This window comes from Arachis ipaensis, chromosome B10 (genome assembly GCF_059453495.1).
Source record: "Arachis ipaensis isolate K30076 ecotype BB chromosome B10, ASM5945349v1, whole genome shotgun sequence".
Lineage (NCBI taxonomy): Eukaryota > Viridiplantae > Streptophyta > Magnoliopsida > Fabales > Fabaceae > Arachis > Arachis ipaensis.
The window spans coordinates 125,971,596-125,992,289 of record NC_142435.1 but is presented as its reverse complement, the minus strand read 5'-3'; positions in this window follow the sequence as shown (position 1 = coordinate 125,992,289).

Genomic DNA, 20,694 nt, shown 5'->3' with positions numbered 1-20,694 from the left:
ACCGAACATGTTATTAAGGTGAATCAACTGTATAGTACTAAATGAACGAAACATTATCCATTATATAAAATCAAATTTAAAACAGCCTTCTGCATAATGAACCGAACACATTATTAAGGTGAATCAACTGTATAGTACTAAATGAACGGAACATTATCCATTATATAAAATCAAATTCAAAACACCTGTGTCTACAATTTAGAGATTATCAATTCAATTCAGAACACATGTGTACATTCAATTCAATTCAATTCGATTCAAAAAATAATCCAAACCTCGTCCGCTTGATTCGTTTCAGAAGAATAATCTAACACGCTCTCATTCAACTGATTTGAAGTTGAATCATTCATTGTTTTGATAGAATATTGAAATCTGAAAATGAAGAAGATAAATCCACAAAATCGAAGAAGAAAACGAAGAAGAATAAGAAGAAGAAGGACAAGCAGCAGAGAAGAACAACGAGCAGAAAAGAAGAAAAAAGAAGAAGAACGACGAGCAGCAGAGATTGCAGATCCGAAAATTACAATGTAAATCGTTAACGTTGAAGAAGGGAAGAAGAAAAAGAATGTTTACGTTGAAGAAGAGGTTTACGTAAATCTGCTACGTTGATAGGAAGGAGAGGGGGCGTGCGTGTATTTCACGTAACTTGGGGGAAAGGGGAGGCGCGTTAATAAAAAAGTGCTTTTTTTTTGTCAAAGTTATGTGATTTCATTACTGAAAATTGGTCCAATTTGGACTACAGGCAAGTAATGTAAAATGATGATAGGAAGTTCCACCTTTAATAAAATGATTTAACATAAGGAAATAGAAAGGCAAAGTAACAACTCAGGGGTCTCTTCTCTCTCGCACACTTCTCCATGCCATTTCTACCATAATTGTGGAAGGGGTGTTTCTACCTTCGAATACCCATTTGTTCCTTGCTAGCCATATTTGCCATATGAGGTTTGCTTCTTCTGCTCTTTTATCATTCGGATTTTCTCCCAATCTCAATTCTTTATCTAACTGAATCCACTACTCCCATGGTTCTCGAGCTTAAATTGGCCATGGCAAATTTGAGCATCTCCAAGCTTCAGTCCCATCTGGGAACTCCTAGAAACAATGGAAAACAGTCTCTTGTATTTGATTGCATTTTGGGCACTAGGGTTCGATGTAACACCCTAATATTCAAATACTTATGCTCGAGTCATAAGTCAATGATATTACGGTGGTACGACTCTTAGGTGGATTTTTAATATATAAATATAGGTAATTTTCGAAAGGAGTATTAATCGAGAAGCCTGAAAAGAGTAGAAATAAAATCGCGAAAACGTATCACTCACGTTTCAACAACGAAAAGTTAAACTGCTAAGCCGAACGCGATATATGGACAAGGCATAAAGGAGATTAAGAGATAGATAACAGATAGATATTTATAGCATAAGTAAATAGCCACTAGTCGTGACCCGCGAAGTTTAGGCCGGCTAGGGTACAGTATGAAAGTAGATGACAACAGTATATCCTAATCTCTCCCAAAGGAAACATAAGAGCCTCTATAGGCAAGTTCCAAAAGAGTTCAATATATAATATAATCTTTTCAAAACAAAGGTGGAGAGATTCTAAGAAAAACACAAAGTAGAGAAAATAAATATCTTCACCGTCTCTCAGACGAACCACAGCTCACTTCTGAGCACCTGGACCTGTATCTGAAAAACAAGAGATATATACGGAATGAGAACCCCGGGCCCATGGGTTCCCAGTACGGTAAAAGTGCCAAATAAATTCAATGTACTGCAATAAAAACTCACTAAGCATCCTAAACTTCTTCACCAATTATTCATCCTAGGTTCTCGCTAATCCATGAATAGGCAACTGTCATAAGGGAGTGCTAAATTCAATTCATGTTTCACATGATTCCCAACTCGCTGACTCTTCCACGAATCAGACTCAGAATTATAAGCAAAACCATCACCAGTTGTTCTGCCTCAGCAATTCTATATCAATACATCATACACTCGCCTGGAGCTAGTGAAACCACATCACTGCGTCTACCCAGGAAGCTCCAGTTATCTCATTCAATAATCATCATCATCATGCAATCGCATCATCAATTCATCCCATCAAGAACAGCCCTCACACCCACCGACACCAGCATGAGGGGCCTCTCAGTTGTACAAACACAAGCAATACAGGCAAGTAATACACAAATATGGTACAAGTAGAACAAGTAGCATATAGTCAGGTAACATGGCATATATGATGTAGAAATCCAAAACAAATGGCAAACCCAAACAATTCAAACATATGCAAATGATGAATGTCTGCCCTATAGCTGATGATATCATCTGTCGGTTATATAGCCAACCCGACATGTCCTGGTAGCTAACCATTGGACAGAAACACCCATTACGGAGCAAGTAGGTTTGAGCTACAACCCCCTTACTACTACCCGCTCAACCCAGAGCCAGTGGAATAACCACTACTGCGGCTACTACCCAGGCGAGTGTTTACAAGCTCAACCGAACCAAACATACCTCATCTACATAAATTCACCCAAAATTACCAAATTCCACACTTCAACTTCTCAAACCTTATTATTCAATAACCAACCTAATCATTCATATATTCATTATCTGAAATTCATCCAATCACTTGTGCCATCATACAATGCACACATCGACTTACCTTTCTTACCTCTTTCCGGCCTCCGGCCCAAAATTCACGGCCTCCGGCCTAATTTTCACAATTTAAATGCATAAACCACAAAATCAATACTCATTACCCAGTACATCAAATTCTCAATATACCAAGCATACAAGGTCACACAATTCTCAACCCAATCATTAATTCACGTTACATATCAACTATGCATATTAGCACCAACCATTTACATAATCCAAACTTAATCCTAGGGGCATCTAGCCTAGGAATTCTCATCACAACACATGGTACTTAAATGAAACTTAAACCGTACCTCTTGTAGCCAAACCAATTGAGCCTCTTCTTTGGAATTCTTCACCAACCTTAGCTCCAAGCCTTACCAAAGCTCCTCAAGCAATACCAATCTCCCAATTGTGCACCAACATCACCAAATACACTAACATAACCAATATCACATACATACATCAACTTAGGGCTCATAAAAATGACAAATTACAAGGGTTTGAGCACTTCTTACCTCAGCCCATATGAAGTAGGGATAGAACCTACTTAGAATCCATGTTGGAGTATCCCTAAACACCCAAAATCACAAGATTTCAACACTAACTACCCAAAAACGTGTAACAGTGGAAAATTTCGAAAATTGGGCAGAGATGAATAGAATACTCACCACCAAACTTAAATATAATTGTAGAGGATGAGAAGAGCGATGCGTGGCCGCAAACGGCTCGTCAATCGGAGCTCCGTAGCTCAAGTTATGGTGGTTTGAAGATCAAAGAGAGTTAAGTTTTCTCTCTTCTCTTCTCTCTTCCCAATTTCAGCGCCCAACACCCCTTCTTTAGGGCAAAATGAGCTGAAATGCTCATAACTAATGTTTATATATGTTGGGTCTTGGGCCCACTTAGGCCCGGTTCACTTATTTTTGTCCGTTGGCCCAATTTTTGGACCAAAACCTTTAAGATTAGCGCTCTAAATCGCACTTCAAATATTTCTACCTCCCCTAATTATAATTCCTCATTTCTTAATCCTACTTACTCATAATCAATTTTCTCAACTGCAGTACCAGACAGGTCTCAGCCGGTACTGCCGGTCAAAATTTCACTACGCGCTTTTACGCAGAAAACTATGTCTTCCGACTCGGAAAAATTCACTGAATCCAAATATTATATTTAAATCATCAAATTCCAATTGCCAAATCTTCCAACCGTATTCGCTCCTATTTAACTTATTATTTAATTAATTTCAGTTAGACCGGGTATTACATTCGGTGGATTGTATTCGGGCATTCAATCTTGCTTTCACAGGGAGTCCTCCATGCATCAGTTTCCAAAGTAAATTCTTTATTTTCAGTTGACAATTAATTTTCCATACGCTCCTCCATAATTATTTTCTTTTGCATTATTCTGGTAGGTATTCAATTGGTGGGTGGTAGAAATTAAAGGCTATTTTGTATCCCGAAGCAACAGTGAAGTCGCCCCCTTTTTCCATCATCCAGGTAACTCTATCCTCTGATTCATGAATTGGAGTGTTAAGTATTGCTGTAGCTATGTCTAGATTGAAATTGGTCTGAATTAAGTTCTGATTCCATGTTTTGTTTGAATTCTGTAATTGTGAAACCCATTCTAGATTAACAGTCATTGCAGTGGTAGTAATAGGAGTAATTGAAACATAATCCTTCACCCATGAGTCTTCTCGGATTCTAATGTTAATTCTCCTTCCTACTTCACATAGTATGCCTTTTTTTAGCACCTTTCTCCCCTCGATAATACTCCTCCAATCCCATGATGGGTTATGTCCAACCTCTGCTCTTAGGAAGTTTGAATATCTGTAATATTTGCTTTGAAACACTTTATTGATGAGAGAATTAGGTCTGGAAACTAACTTCCAACCTTGCTTTGTGAGTATGGCAAGGTTAAAAGCCTTCAAATCTTTAAAGTTGAGACCCCTTTGCATTTTTAGTCTGCAAGAAATCCTCCATCTGATCCACTGCATCCTGTTTTCTGACCTTTTCTGCCCCCACCAAAATTGAAGTATGGCTCGCTGAATCTCTTCAATTACTGTTTCTGGTAACTTGAAACAACTTAGGGTGTATATCGATATCGCCATTGCCACCGCTTTAATAAGCACTTCCCGTCCACTAGAAGATAATAGGGCCCTCTTCTAGTGGCTGAGCTTCTGACACACCCTATCTTTAATGTAGTTAAACGTAGCTTTCTTTGATCTCTGAATCACTGCCGGTAAACCCAAATATTTGTTTTGATTGCCAACATGAGGGACAAGGAGAATTTCTGCCAAATGATCTCAGACTAGAATTGGTGTGTACTTACTAAAGAAGACTGATAATTTGTCCAAGTTTACCCTTTGGCTGTTAATTTCTTCATAGTTCTGCAAGACCTGTAGTAATCTCTGGCACTTTGCTTCTGAAGCTTTGCTAAAGAGGATTGAATCGTCTACAAAGAAAAGATAATTGATTATCGGACACCTCTGACTGAGTTTATTTCCAGCCTCTGTTCTTCTCTGTGGAGCAGAGAGGAGAGTCCCTCTATGCAAAACAAAAATAGGTAGGGAGATAAGGGATCACCTTGTCGTATTCCTCTACATGGTTTAAAATAACCATGAGGTTGTCCATCCATAGTAATAGAGTAAGATACCGTCGTCACAAGTTCCTCATTCCATTTCATCCATCGATCACAAAACCCTAGCTTCTTCTTCACCTTCCAAACAAAACTCCATTCCATCCTATCATAAGCCTTGCTCATATCCAGCTTTAATACCAAATCATAATCTCCATACCTTTATTTTGGAGAAAATACATGAGTTCGTGTGTAATTAGGACATTGTCACTAATCAACCTACCCTTTATAAAAGCACTTTGAGAGTCACTGATCAGTCTATTCATAACTGATTGAAGCCTGTGAACCAGAATTTTAGATATGATCTTATAGAAGACAGAGCTAAGACTAATCGGTCTAACTTGTTTCATAGAATTAGTGCCCGACACTTTAGGTATGAGACATATGTAAGTATGATTAAAAGCTTTCAAAATTTTACCTCCGTAGAAAAAGCTTCTAACAGCCGCTGTCACATCTCCCTTGATTGTACTCTAAAAGAATTGAAAAAATTTTGCTGTGAATCCATCATCTCTTGGAGCCGAAAAAGGATTGATGGAGAAGACTGCTACTTTAATTTCCTCTTTAGTCACTGGCCTACACAACATTCTATTAGTTGCTGCATTTATTTTTTGGCGTATTCCATCCAATTTTACAGTCGGATCTCTAGGACAGCTTGTTGTGAATAGGTTTTCAAAGAATTTCTGTGCAACTTCTGCGATTTTCTGCCGGTTCCTTTGCCATATTTCCTTCCTCGTCCTCCAACTCCTTAATTCTATTTTTTCGGTTCCTCGTTTGAAACTTAGAATGAAAAAATTTTGTATTTTTATCACCCCAGTTGAGCCATTACACCCTAGATTTCTCCCTCCAATATCGTTCTTCTTTCTCCAAAGCCTCCTCTAGTTCAGTTTCTAAGATCCGGATAGCATTTCCATCTGCCTGAACTCCTTTATGCATTTTTTATTCTATCCAATTCTTGAGAATCTGAATTTTCTTCTTTGAATTAGATTCTGAGTGCTGCTGCCATTGTACAATTGAATGTCTACAACAGTTCAGCTTTCCAGCTAGCTTAAACATTGGAGACTCATGAATATTGTTATCCATGCCTGTTTAATTAAACTAATCACCTCTTTATTTTCACACCATCTTTCTTGAAACCTTAACCTCCTCTTTACCCTCCTTTCTCCACCACCTGTGTTGAGAATGATGGCCTTATGGTCCAAACCCGAATTGGATAAGTGTGCAAGGGTGGTTACTGGAAATTCACTTCTCCACTCATTTGTAACAAGAGCTTTGTCTAATTTCTCCTTTATATGATTCTCTTCGAATTGACAATTATTCCAAGTGTATTTATCTCCCTCATAACCAATGTCTACTAGCCTTCCTTCATTGATGAAATTTCGAAACTGTTGTATTGAATTGCTGGATTTTTGTCTTCCTCCCTCCTTTTTCTCTTGATTTTTAATTGCATTAAAGTCTCCTATTCTTGCCAGTGTTTCACTTTCTCCTTCTATTATCTGCAGTAGTTTTGCAAATTGATCCCTTCTACTTGTCTCATTTGTCAGCAAATGAACTCCTATTATATTCCATTTTAAATCCGCTTGTTGGTCCTCTATAGAAAAATAGACATAGAACTGGTCATGTTCTACGATGTGAACCCGCACTTCATCCTTCCATGCCACTACTAATCCTCCAGACAGCCCTATTGGATCAACTGTAAAAAAAATTTTGAAGCCTTCCCTCCGTAGCACTCTCTCCACTATCAATGTATTATTTTTTGTATCATAAAGAAATAATACCTCAGGGGAATGGGATCTAGATATCCTTTTGATGTTGTGAACTGGCAGGGGTTTCCCCAAACTCTGACAATTTCGCATCATCATTTTCATCCCTCCGTGGGTGCCAATTTTTGGGTGGCACCCTTTCCCTTATTCAGCTCTTCTCCTTCCTCCTGACAAAATTTTTTAACACATATACTCTCCCCTGATCCTCCAGGTCTCCTCTTAATACCTGCAACAGTTTGAAAACTGTGTTTTTTCCTATCTATTTGCTTCAGGTTTCATTTCCTACTCTCTTCTCCTCCCCCCCCCCATTACCTCCTGTTGCATTGAAGGTGAAGCATCGGTCACCTGGTTTGGGTAGAGTTGGCTCTATTGAGTGTGCCACTATGTTGCTGTCCTTGTCTCCTACATCACCCATTTTTTATCTTTCCCCTTATACCCTTCCATTATTAACATTTTTTGGCCACTTTGCACCTCTTGATCATCTTATTTATTCTGTTAGCTTCGGTCCTGAACAGAGAGACTTGCAAATTCTCTGATCAGGTTAACCGAGGTTGATTTTTTCTGTTTATTTCTATCTCCCTGCACAGCATTGGGTTGGTTTGGATTGGTATTTTCTTTTTGATCCTCCACTCGCCTACTGAATTGGTCTGCCCTTAGCCATGCTCCCCATTCCGCTTCTTCTTCTTCTCCTTGTGCTATATTCGCAAGGTTTTTTGAGCATGCCTTGATCTCATGCCCGATGCACCCACAACAATAACAAAAATTACCAATCTTCTCGTACTTGAGTTGCAGGTCAATAATTTTATTGTTGCTTCCCGAGATTCTCAGCTTCCTCTTCAATGGTTTTGTGATGTCTAGGAGGATTTGAAATTTTAAAATCCTCTCCTCCTTTTCTTTTATAGAGAATACAGCAGCATCCATCACCTTTTTCAGTGTCTCTCTCACCCTTTTTTTCAATGCTTTGGTTTTACATTACTCCGGTAAACCCGACAGTTTATTCATATAGGGACATGAGAGAATTCTGCATTATTAATCAATGAATCTTCCTCCTAGCTTTTCAGATTTAGAATATAGTTCTTGAATAGCCAAGGAGTCCCTTTCTCCACCCTGAGCAATTCGATTTCATCATTGAAGAAAAACTGAAATTTGTTACCTCCGTGATCTAAATCGCGATAGCCTTCTAGTTGTCTCCATATTGTGTTTAGAGCAGCCTCTAATGTTCCTGCATTGAATGATTTGTCCGCCAGTAATCTTCCGATCAAACTTTTAGTACATGCATCTAATCCTTCTTTGATGTCCTCATCTGCAAAAACTATAATTTGTTCCTCTTCGAATTCAATTTTTCCTTAAACCGTTTCATGTGAGGCGGCAGGCGCTGCCATTGTGATTATCGTTAACATTAGAGATTTTGACTAGCAAAATAATGATTTTCTGCAGACTCTAACAAAACTTTTGAAAACCCTAGCAACAGAGCACCATGTTAATAAAAAAAGTGATTGAATGACTTAGTTAAATTTTTTATATGAATGTAGAGCATTATTGACAAAATAAATATAAATGATTATAAATTTAAACACAATAATATGAATATAATAATATATTAATCAATAATAAATTTTTAAATAAAACTTAGATTTATATTAAGTTAATCTTTAGTCTGTATATTAAATTCATATAAAAGTTAATTATTAAATTAATAATTTATATAAATTATATATAAAAATATAAAAAAATATGGTACATACCGGCTATTTTTAGAATACAAATTGTATTTTATAATCAAAATTTGAAAAGTGCAAGAGTGTGGCGTGTGTGCATGATTGATGGAAGAGGCCAGAGAGGGTGAAGGAATGACGATGTTTTGACTGTGTGGCAACTACCGCAAGGCTTTTCCCATTTCGGTATTGATGGGGCCTACATGTTCCCTCCAAGGAAGCCTCCGATCACACCTCTTAATTTTGAGTGGTTTTATTGCGTCTAAATTGTCATCATTTTTAATTGTCCACACTTCATTTTGTTCCACTATATTTTCGTTAAATTTTTTATATATTAATCAACGATATTACTCCGTCCCTTTCATATTAAAATATTTTAAATATTTTATTAATTCTTTAATTTTATTCATCTCATTTTTTCTTTTTTAACACTAAAAAATATAATAGATAATAAAAATTGATTAATATTAAAATTAAAAAATAATACTTAATCTGTAATTAAAATAAAATAAAATAAAAAAGACGCTAATTTGAAATAAAAAGATAGTATTAAGAATATTTGGTTTTGTAAAGTTTTGAATTTATTAAATGTTTAAAGATAATTTAAAAAATTATACAATCAGCTATAGTTTTGGTTTTATAAAAGTAGCTAAGTAAATATTAAAAATAATTATTAAATTAATTATTATATATTTATATATAAATATATTTTATTTAATTTATTTTTAATATATATTTTGTATCCCAATATATCTTTTATACAGATAATTAATAATTTCAGTATACATAGCATGATTATTAAAGTAAAAACGATTTTTAATAAACACAGGTTATAAAAATTATATTTGGTCAATGTATATATTTAATATTACAATTTTCAACTTTAAAAAGTAAGACTACTTTTAATTTTTCAAAACTAAAAATAGGATAATTTATGTTGATAAAATAAATAAAATAAATTATACAAATATCTTAAATTTATAATGATTACACGTTTTGTCTTAAATATTTTTGTATAAATTAAATCAAATACATTATTTACATATAAATCAAATTAGTTTGATTTTATTTACTACTTATCTACAGTAATTCGATTTAGTCATTGTACAAATTATTTATTCTTTATTAACTTTAAAATATATATAAATGTTAATAAAAAAATATTAGGTAGAAGACACATGACGCAGTAAATATATAGATGAAAAATTAAAAATTTGTATAAAATAACTTTTTTTGGGAATTACAATTTCTCTTTATCACAGAAAAATTACAATAATTCTCTCTTGATAAAAGGAGAATATACCTCTTTCTATATATAGAAAAAAAAACTCTCAAAAATTAGCTTTACTAATTTTGTTCCTCCTAGAGACATTTTCGACAATTTTCATACATCAGAATGAATCAACTCCAATATGTACTTGTTCCGAGCAGTTGATCTATCAAATGTCAATCTATGTTGCTTGCTTGTAAAGCAATGCTTAAAAAATGGCAAGTTTACCAATTTGAACCCAGGAATGAGATTATGTTCCACAAGAATTTTCAAGTCTCGTTCTGACATGTGCCCTAGTTTGCAATGCCATGTTATTGTAATTTCTTTTTAGCTTACTGAAGCAACTGATACATCTACCTCTTGCAAAGTATCTCCCATAAGCACGCCTAGATTTGTTGTAATTTTTTCTGTTTATATTATCACAAGAGTACCTTTAACAATTTTCAAGATCCCACCTTCAATATGGGTCTTGCAACCAAGTTCATCCAATTGTTCAATCGACAACAAATTCTTCTTTAAGTCTTTCACGTGTCTTATTCCTTGAAGTGAACGAATAGAACCATCAAATATTTTTATTTTGACAGTATCTATTCCAACAATTTCTAAGGCATGATCGTTTCCCATGAACACAGATCCTTCGACGACTTGTTCATATGTACAAAAGCATTCATGATGAGGAGTCATGTGTCAGGTTGCTCCTAAATTAACAATCCAAACATTAGTAAGTTGTTTGCTGCCTTTAGAACCAATTGTTTCACCATTCAAGATTTCTCCATCATCAGAGGTACTCGCAACACATCCTTGAGAACTTGATTCTTCTGAAACCTTTTCTATACTTTTATTGTTCCAACAATCTTTTTTGAAGTGTCATCTCTTACCATAATGATAGCATTTGAATTGCTTCTTTTCTTGTGACTTTGGTCTATTTTGGTTCTCACTGAAACCACACTTCATTGATCTCTTTCGTCATCAACAGCGCCTTTACTTACTTTGAACTCTCTGATCTATCTTTCTTATTCTTGCTCCTAGATTCTTCTTCAAGAATTGCAACAACCATATCATCAAAGAAAAGATAGCCTGTCAAAATATTATTGGTTAAGTTAACAATGAGTTGATCATATGAATCTGGTAAACTTTGAAGTAGAAGTTTTACACGTTCGTTTTCTGTTATGTTGTAATCTAACAATGAGAGTGAAAAAAATAGCGTATTTAGATTGTTGATATGATCTGTTGCCAATGTTAATTCACTTATTCAAAAGTATAAAGTCTTCTCTTTAAAAATATCTTGCTGTAAAATGACTTGATTTCATATAATTTGGTGAGAACATCCCAAATTTTTTTTGCTGCCTTTTTCTTTGCTATCCTTGACAATAATGAATCACCTAGTGTCGAGTTTAAGTTTGCAATGGCATTTTTCATCCATCTTTTTCTATTTTCATCTGTAATCCCAATGAGTCTACTTTCAATTACTGCCACGCAATTGTCTTTTCTCAAAATTGTCTTTATTTTCAATTTCCATAAGAAAAATTTACTCCTACTAAATTTTAGAATCTCATACTTTGCTGCTATTTTTTTAGACGGTAACTCACAGCAAAAGAAAAAAAATTATTGATCGGAAACCTTTGACTTTGATACCACTGTTAGGTACTAGACAAATAAAGTAACAAAATATATAGATGAAAATTAAAAAATTTGTATAAAATAAATTTATTTGAGAATTACAATTTCTCTCTATTGCAAGGAAATTATAATAATACTCTCTCTTGATAAAAGGATAATACACCTATCTCTACATATAAGAGAAAATCTCTCAAAGAATATACGAGATTACAATTTTTTTTGTTGGATGAATTGATTGCAAATAAAATGAGAAATTTTTAAATTTATAAGCGAACTTCTGTCATGTAAATCACCCGTAATATGAGGACCTCTTTCTTCACCATCAAAGTTTGATGGTTATTACGTATGAGTATTTTTCTTCTTTTATTATTTTGTATTTTTTCCTTTCTATAAAATTAACTTTACTAAAATTAACTTTATTAAATTTATAGGAAATACTCCCATATATTAAAAAATCAAAACAAATAAGAACAAAAATTCAAATTTTGTGTTTTACTTTAAATTTCAGAAAATCTACATTTTTACAAACTTATGAATTTTTAAAAAATAAACGATTTTGAAATTTTTTTTAAAAATCATCATTTAACTCGTTAGCATATAAAGAATCATTATCGAAACTTTTGATGTTGAAAAAGTTATTATAAAATATAGCCTTCTAAGGTGGCATAAGAGTTAAAACTAAAAATTTTCCAAGCTGTCACTTCTGTTCCACTGCTCACTTATTCACAGTAGGGATCTTGCTTTGAACTTCATCCTCTGACGGTTGCTTACTCACGGTAGCAACCCTGCTCTCACCTTTATTTGATGATTTTGTTCAAGTCCACTGTTCTTCTAATTTTGAGTTAATTCTATGGTTCTGAAAATCGAATCGGACTGGCCGGTTCAATTGGAATAACTGAAAACCGGTCACCTAGCCGATCTAGATAAGGCCAGAAACCGTTTGACAAAAAATCGGTGAAAAAACCAGTCGAACCGGCGGTTAATCGGTGAACCGACAAAATCGTCTGGTTTTTTAGCGGGTTTTTGGTTTGAAAGTAATACCCCTAAAATGCGTCGTTTTGTCTCTTTAAAAAAAAAAGAAAGAAAGGCTAAACTAAACGAAGCTGCTGAACCCTAAATTAATCACCTCCCTCTCTACCTAATTTTCTTCCCTCTTCTCACCGCCTCTCACCGATCCTCTCTCTCCGTGCTCTCCGTCCGGCGACCCACCGTCCAGCAAGCTGACCACCATTCTTACTTTCCCTCTTCTCTTCTCGCCTCTCCTCTTCCCGTCGAACGTTTCTGCCCCCTGCCCCTCAGCTCTTGTCACTGCCACAAAGAGAAGCTGAATCTCTCTGCCCTGCATCGTTCCGCCGCTCGTACCGCTCTCTGCGCCGCCGCTTGCACCGCTCTCTGCGCCGCCGTGAGCTCAGCCGGCCACCACCAACTCTGGGTGGCACTACTTCTGCTCTTCTTCCCCTTTCCATTTCCCAGTCTGTCTCTGCTATATTCCAGGTCCCCTGCCTCATCCCTGCTTCCTGCTCTGTTTCTTTACTTTCTTTTATTAATTCTGTTGTTAATTTTAGTTAGATTGCTGATTAATTCTGTTTGTTAGGATAGATAGATATATATGCTGTTAGGTAGTTAGGTTGTGGTTAGAGGATTCTAGGCCTGATAATTGCTCCGTTCTTGATTATCCAACATGGCTTAATACTGCTTGTTTGCTGAATGATGTTGGTGTGATCATTGTTGTGCTGTTTCTGTTTCATGTGACCTGATTCTACCTGCTGCCCTGCTGAATTGTACTTGTGAAATTAAGTTTGATGCTACCTCTGTACATGCAATCCATGCTTTTCTTATGTTAATTGCAATTTTTGGATTCATGTGCTTATATTTTGCTGCTACTTGTTGCCCAAATTTCTAGAAATTGTTCTGGTTTTAAACTTGCTACTTAAGAGTTGAACGTGGCACTTTTCAAATTCTTAGTATCACTATATTTCTCTTCCTTAATGATATATGAAGTTGTTTTATAAACTTTGATGTCTGAAGTTGTTTGTGAACCTCTAATATTAAGTTATGGATAATTTATTATGTGAAATTTTAAATTTTATTAAGTTAGAAGTTATTGAATTTATATATTTAAAATTATTTTTACTTTTTTAGGTTTTTTAATAATTTTATTTAATATTTAATTAAACCAATTGAACCCCGATCGAACTAAAAAACTATTGAACCAGTGACCTCACCGGTTTATTGACCGGTCCAATTTTTGCAACCTTGGTTAATTCTTTTGAAATAATTTTGTTGATTGTTGATGGTACCTTGTTAATTTTATTGATTGTTGATTTTATTTCTAATTGTATGGATTTTGACTTATGAGTTTGTCTTCTAAACTCCTGATGCTAGATGCAATTGTTGCTTTTGTGTTTTGATGCTGCATGTGGTGTAAATCTATATTTAATAATCCATACTTAGTTGTTGGTTTATTTAATTTATGTAAGTTTGTGTTTGTGATTGTTGCTAATTAGAAATTTTATTTTTGAAAATGGAATAACTAGACAATGATCAATAGTTACATATATTAAATTTTTAATAATTTTATTTTATATTTAATTAAACCGATTGAATTTTATCTGAATTCTGATTAGACCATTAAACTATTGAACTAATCACTCTACCAATTCATTAATTAGTTTAATTTTCACAACCTTAAATTTAGAACATTTGTATAATTTTAAACTTCATTTATTTTATCAATCTAAATTACCCTTAAAATACCAATACATAATTTTTTTATTTATTAAACACAAAAAAAATAATCGTACTTTTTAAAATTAATAACACAATTTTCTTTGCAGCTTTGTTCTTGTTCCTTCAAATTTTCTTTTTTCCTGATAGAGAAAACCCTATGTTTTGTCGATTTTTAGCAAATTGATGGTGGTTCAATATCTAATGGTTTGGGAGCAAAACCTACTCCTCTCTACAAGTACCAGTTTTCTAAAAGTACATTAAAGACCCTTTAATTAGACAAGATTTAAGAAAATCTGAAAATATAAATAAAGACTTCGAAAATAAATTGACTGAATTTGAAATAATTTGCATTGAATTTAAATAAAGCAATAAAATGCCTTCGATTAAATCAAAGGACTTTGAATTCAAAAATAAAAGTGCTGGAACGTGAATTGGACAAGAATGTTAAATGTTGTAACGACGGGGAACCCGTGTCCTATTGCCTCTCCGGATGAGCGGCTCCTCGTCCTCGATGTCATCATCCGGGTCTGCCTGTGCAGGTGGCCTAGGCTGGACTGGCAACGGTCGTGAGGAAGACCCTGAAGGAGCTGACTCTCCACGGATGGGTGCCCTAGACAATCCGACAACTGAATGTGACCCAGCAGTATAGGCGGAAGGAGGGATACCACCCAATGCAAAATAGTCAGGAGCAGGCACGGTAGGAGGCTTGTTCAGATCGACATCTAATGGTGCCTGTGTCCCCGTCATCTGACCCCGCCGACGTGCGGCATCATCCTCATGCATAATAGCACTGATTTCATCTAGGAAGTGTGACCCGCCAAAATCCGCATCGAGACCATCACTGGCCAGCAAGTCTGAAAATAGCGTCCCCGGACTAACCCATGGCTGACTCTCCTGAAGTGTGTGGTCGTCAGTGGGGACACCAACGAAGTAATCGCCGAGCGACCCTGATCCAAGTCCACCGTCACGATGGGTCGAACCAACTCCCATACCGGAACCGTACCACTCTCCACCGTAACCTCCATGATGAGCACCAAAACCCCCTTACACCAGCATGACCTACAGTGAGTCTCCCACCAGGCCCACGCTGATCACCATCGTCGTCATCGTTACCATGATCACCGTGAGCGTCCACTGCAGCAGGCTCTCTGTGCCGGCCTCCATGCCCTCGTCGTCTACCTCCACCCCTACCCCCCGCGTCACCCTCCTCCATAGCCTGGTCCAGCCAACTCCACTCACGCTGGCTCCGTCGGGTCCCGACACGAGCTCTCCGCTCAACCCACCGCTTATCCGGAACGTCGTCCACACGGTCCATCTCAGGAACTCGTCCGACACCCCTCTGTGTCACCTCAACAGGAATAGGCAGGGCTCTTGGATCCCCCAGGTACATCTCTGGTGACAAGAACCTCTTTCCATGCTGACGCCACTAGTCCAGGAAGTCATGTGAGGGACCCGGGTCTGTGACAACATCAAACCGGAGCACGTGATCCGCACGGATCTCCCAATGAAGATGCCAGAACTGCAAACTGTACGAGAACTAACGACCACCGCCTCTCCCATCCTTCGACATCAAGAAGTCGATGTTCAGGGCGGGCTGGGGACAGGGCTGTACTCCGCCGAACTGCAGTAACACCCGGTCAATCTGATGCCACTCTATCGCAGCAAAATAAATCAACAACGTCACACACCGCCATAACGCCATATGACGAGGCTCCAACACCTCAGGATGCACAACTTGAAGGACGTCGGGAGAGTTATACGGCATCCAGATAAACTGCAGAAATATATCAACAATGTTAGTCCATATCGTGATGTGAACTATGAAAGGTTCATTAAGTTAAATTAAGCGATTAGTATACTCACATCCGTGGCTTGTAAGAGGTCTATCCTCATCCTCCACATCTGAACTCGAGGTCCCTTCTCGCTACCGGAAGGATTGTGATCTGACCACCTGCAACTCACATCAGTGTTATAACAAAATAAAAGTATGACAAAACGGTATAACATTATAAGCGGACATGGAATTAAATAATTTAACTCAGAATAGAAAAGTCCTACAACAGTACCTCGAGGCCAAAGGCCAGCTGAACGTGTCATACCAGTAGGTCTAAACCCAGGAAACCGCAAAAGATCCAAGACTGAAGTAACTGTAACGGGCCAGCTAACTTCACCACATGTCTGTTGGCCACTTGGCACATGCAGCGGTACAACCATGCTAGTGCTGCCGACCCCCCAGCTGTAGGCACCCATCTCCTCAAGCCTAGCCACGTAGGGTAGCCATCTGATATGAATACGTTTGTCGGACTTGTCGGCAAACAACTGAGTGCCCAACAGCATCATGATATAGGCACGAGCATAGCGCCTTACTGTCTCCATGTCAGCTCCCTCGGGGCACTCTCCAAAAGTCTCCTGGAACCAGCTGCAGTTCACTGCGAACTTCTGAATTTGGTTCGCAGGAGGTAACACACCAAGCAACTCCTAGAACTACACCCAGGCTGGACGGCCACCCTGGATGTATATCTGGAAATCCGTCAAGCAACCACTGACATAACGTCCGTCGACCGGCAAGCCCAGCTGGTACGCCACGTCCTGTAGTATGATCGTGTACTCCCCGAATGACATGTGGAATGTGTGCGTCTCCGGACGCCACCGCTCGACGAAAGCACTAATAAGAGGCTCATCCAATCTGAACCATCTATCATTCAACCTTGCAAGATGGTATAATCCGGCCATCTGCAGGTACGGAACGTACCTCTCGTCGAGTCGCATGCCCTGCTGCCGCCGAATACTCGAGATGCATCACTGGGGCTGCACATAAATTGGACCGCACAATTACAACCACTTACAAAACCACTAACAGAAACCACTAACAATATAAACCACGAACATAAACCACTAACAGAAAAAACTAACATAAACCACTAACAAAAACCACATGCAAAACCACTAGCATAAACCACTTGCAAAACCGCATGCATAAACCACTAACATAAACCACGTGCAAAACTACTAGCATAAACCACTTCGAAAACCACAGGCCTAAACCACTAACATAAACCACTTTCGAAACCACTATCAAAACCAGTAACATAAACCACCAAGTAAACCACAAACAAAACCACTAAAATGAACCACATGCAAAATCACTAACATAACCAACATGCAAAATCATTAATATAAACCAAACCCTAAACCCTAAACATAAACCACATGCAAAACCACTAACAAAACCACTTCGAATACCACTAACATAAACCTCTAACATAAACCACCAATAAAACTGCAAACAAAACCGCAAACAAAACCACTATAATAAACCACTAACAATACCGCAGTCATAAACCACTAACATAAACTACCAACAAAACCAAAAGCAAAATCACTAAAATAAACCACATGCAAAACCACTCACATAAACCACATGCAAAACCACTCACATAAACCACAGCCAAAACCACTAAAATATACCAGAAAAAAATTTTCTAACTACTAACCTCGTCGTTGATGACCCCAGCAATATGAGCAACTCCATCCAAACGATATAGTCTTTCTGGATCGTCTCCCATCGGCTTAGTATCCTGCTCGAGCCTTTGTCGGAGCGAATCTGGGTCACTTTCTCTGGGATCTGGTGGGATTTGAGAATGGAAAAGTGATTCGAATAAGGTGGGTTCGAACTCCTTTTATAACCGAATCTAGTATAATTCGAATCAACCCCATTCAAATTACTGCTAGAGGCAAAAAGTGAGTAATTCGAATCAACCAGATTTGAACTACTTGGGGTTTCGTGCAAAAGTGTAATTCGAATCAAGGTGATTCGAATTACATGTATTTCTAGTTCGAATTGACCTAGTTCGAACTACATAAAAATGTGATTTGGTTGATTGATGAACTATCTTTTGGTTTGACTGATTTATGTAATATTTTGCTCCCATTGGCTTAGTTATATGATTTGTCCTTATTATTATTATTATTATTCTTCTTATTATTATTATTAGTTACAGGAACCATTAAGGAAATAAAAAAAAGCCAAACGTGGCTTTTATATATATATATATATATGCTAACATGACACATGTTCTTTGTTTTCATTAAACACCATCATCATCATCATTAATATCACCTTATGCTTTATTTCCTTCTTACTTTGTCATCGAATCAAAAGAAAGGAAATAAGGAAAAGAGAAGTGACCAAGTGAGGGAGAGAAACGGTGAAAACCTCCAACTTTTTGGCTATGATTTCTTGTGATCCATAACTCCAATAAAAAATTTAATACGATAAAAGTATTCGTATCTTTCTTCTTTATACGCTGGTGTTACTTTTGTTCGGTAGAAGCTCATGGTGATGTAGTTCCTCTTCTCCTTGAGTTCGGCCAATTGGAATTTTAGGAGGCACAGACAATTTCACGACGCTTTTCTCTTCAACAGCTCGGTCAGAAAGCTTTTCCAGAACTTTTGTTAATTTTGATTTCACATGGAGGTAAGGGTTTATTTTTAAAATTAACAGTTTTCAATTTAAGGATGCCCAAAAGTATAGTAAATAATTACAAATATGTTAGTAATTATAATATTATTGAGTTTGGATTTTTGGTTGTAAATGATTGGCTGTGTTTGTGACTGAATTTTTGGTTATAAGAGTGAATGAAAATTGATTTCTTAATTAGAAGTAGTAATTTTGAGAGTTTATAAATGATTTTACAAGGATTGGAATCATATGTCGTTTATTGAGAATCTTATGTTTGAAAAGTGCTGATAGAAGGCTGGTAAACTGTTGAGAAGTTATGGAAGTGAGGGAGCCCATAAGGGTGGTGAAGTCGAGTCTTAAGGGGAGGTTCCGTCTGAGTTTTTGTAAAAACAAACGAAAAAGTGATTTTGGTTAATGATGAATGTGAAAAGAACATGGTCAGAAGGTTTTGTAAAGTTTGAATGAACGTGCGAATTTTTTTCTTTGGTTTTAATAGCAAAAAAATTGAAAGGGAGATGAATTTTATTGAAATAGAAGAAGCGTAGTTTTAAAGAAAATGATTTGATTATTGAAAACTTATTTAATATTTTGAACGGTGTGATTATTGAAAATCATTTGTTACTTGGGAATGTTTTGAAAAGGGTTTGAAAGGTGGTTAGGTTGGGACCCTTGAAGGGTGGCAAAACCTGAATTTTAGAGAAAATATTGCAGAAGTTTTTGCAAAACACCGAAACTTTGCTTAAAGTATTATTTAAAAGAAAACTGGATTTAGGGTTCATAATAGTTGATTTTTGAATTATCAAGAAAATTACTATGTTTTAAGTTTAATCTATTGAAAAAATATTTTTGTTTTAAGTTATAATTTGAGTTCGATTTATTAAGAAAAAGAATTTTTATTAAACGTTACGAAGTTTGGTTATTTAGAAACTAATCGATTTAAGGTTATGATAGATAAGTGAATAGGTGGTGATGCGGATGTGTAATTGATTATTTGGTGATGCGGATGTATGTATAAATTGTAATTAAGCAGTGATGCGGAGGTATGTTTAAGAATGTAGGTGATGCAGAGGTGTGGGTATGTAATTGATGATGTGGAGGCATAATAAAAAGAAAGGAAATGAGAACTAATGAAGGAAATAGATACTTAAGAGGAAAAGAATGAGAAAGAATGAATAAGATAGATACTTGAAAAGTGTATGTTAAATAGGTCTTGTGCCAAAGTGCTAATGCGAAAGTGCCCGCCTAACTAATAGCCTAAGGTTGCTAATGCGGAATTGTCCACCTGACTGATAGCCTACGGTTGGTAATGCGAAAGTGCCCGCCTAACTGATAGCCTAAGATTGCTAATGCAGGAATGTTCGCCTAACTGATAGCCCGTTTCTACCATGATGCCAAAATATCCTAACTGACACGGGTTCGTCCATGATGATAATTGTGCTTGACTGACACGGTAAGAAACCATATTCGGGGTTCGCTCCGACTAACGTCGGGTTGCGGGTAGACAACCAACGCGTGAGCTCATGGCCTGCATAGGAAAGGCATGCATCATATTGTTTGCGTATTTGCATTTGATTGTGGTTGTTTATCTTGTTAATTTGTGATTGTGCTGTTGTCTTGGTGACTTGCTTGTATGTTTGATTGGACATTTTACTTGTGCTGTGTACTTAATAATGTGGTGGAAGCTGATGTTTGTAGATTGGATTTAGGTATATTATTTGCGATGCTAGCTTATTTAGATATTGCGATAATTGAGGAATGTTGTTAAGAGATGAGGAATTGTTAATGTGATGGAGATTTTGTTTAAGTAATGTGATTTAAAAAAAGAGTTTTACACGATTTTAGGTAAGACTTAAGAAGGATTTCAAGG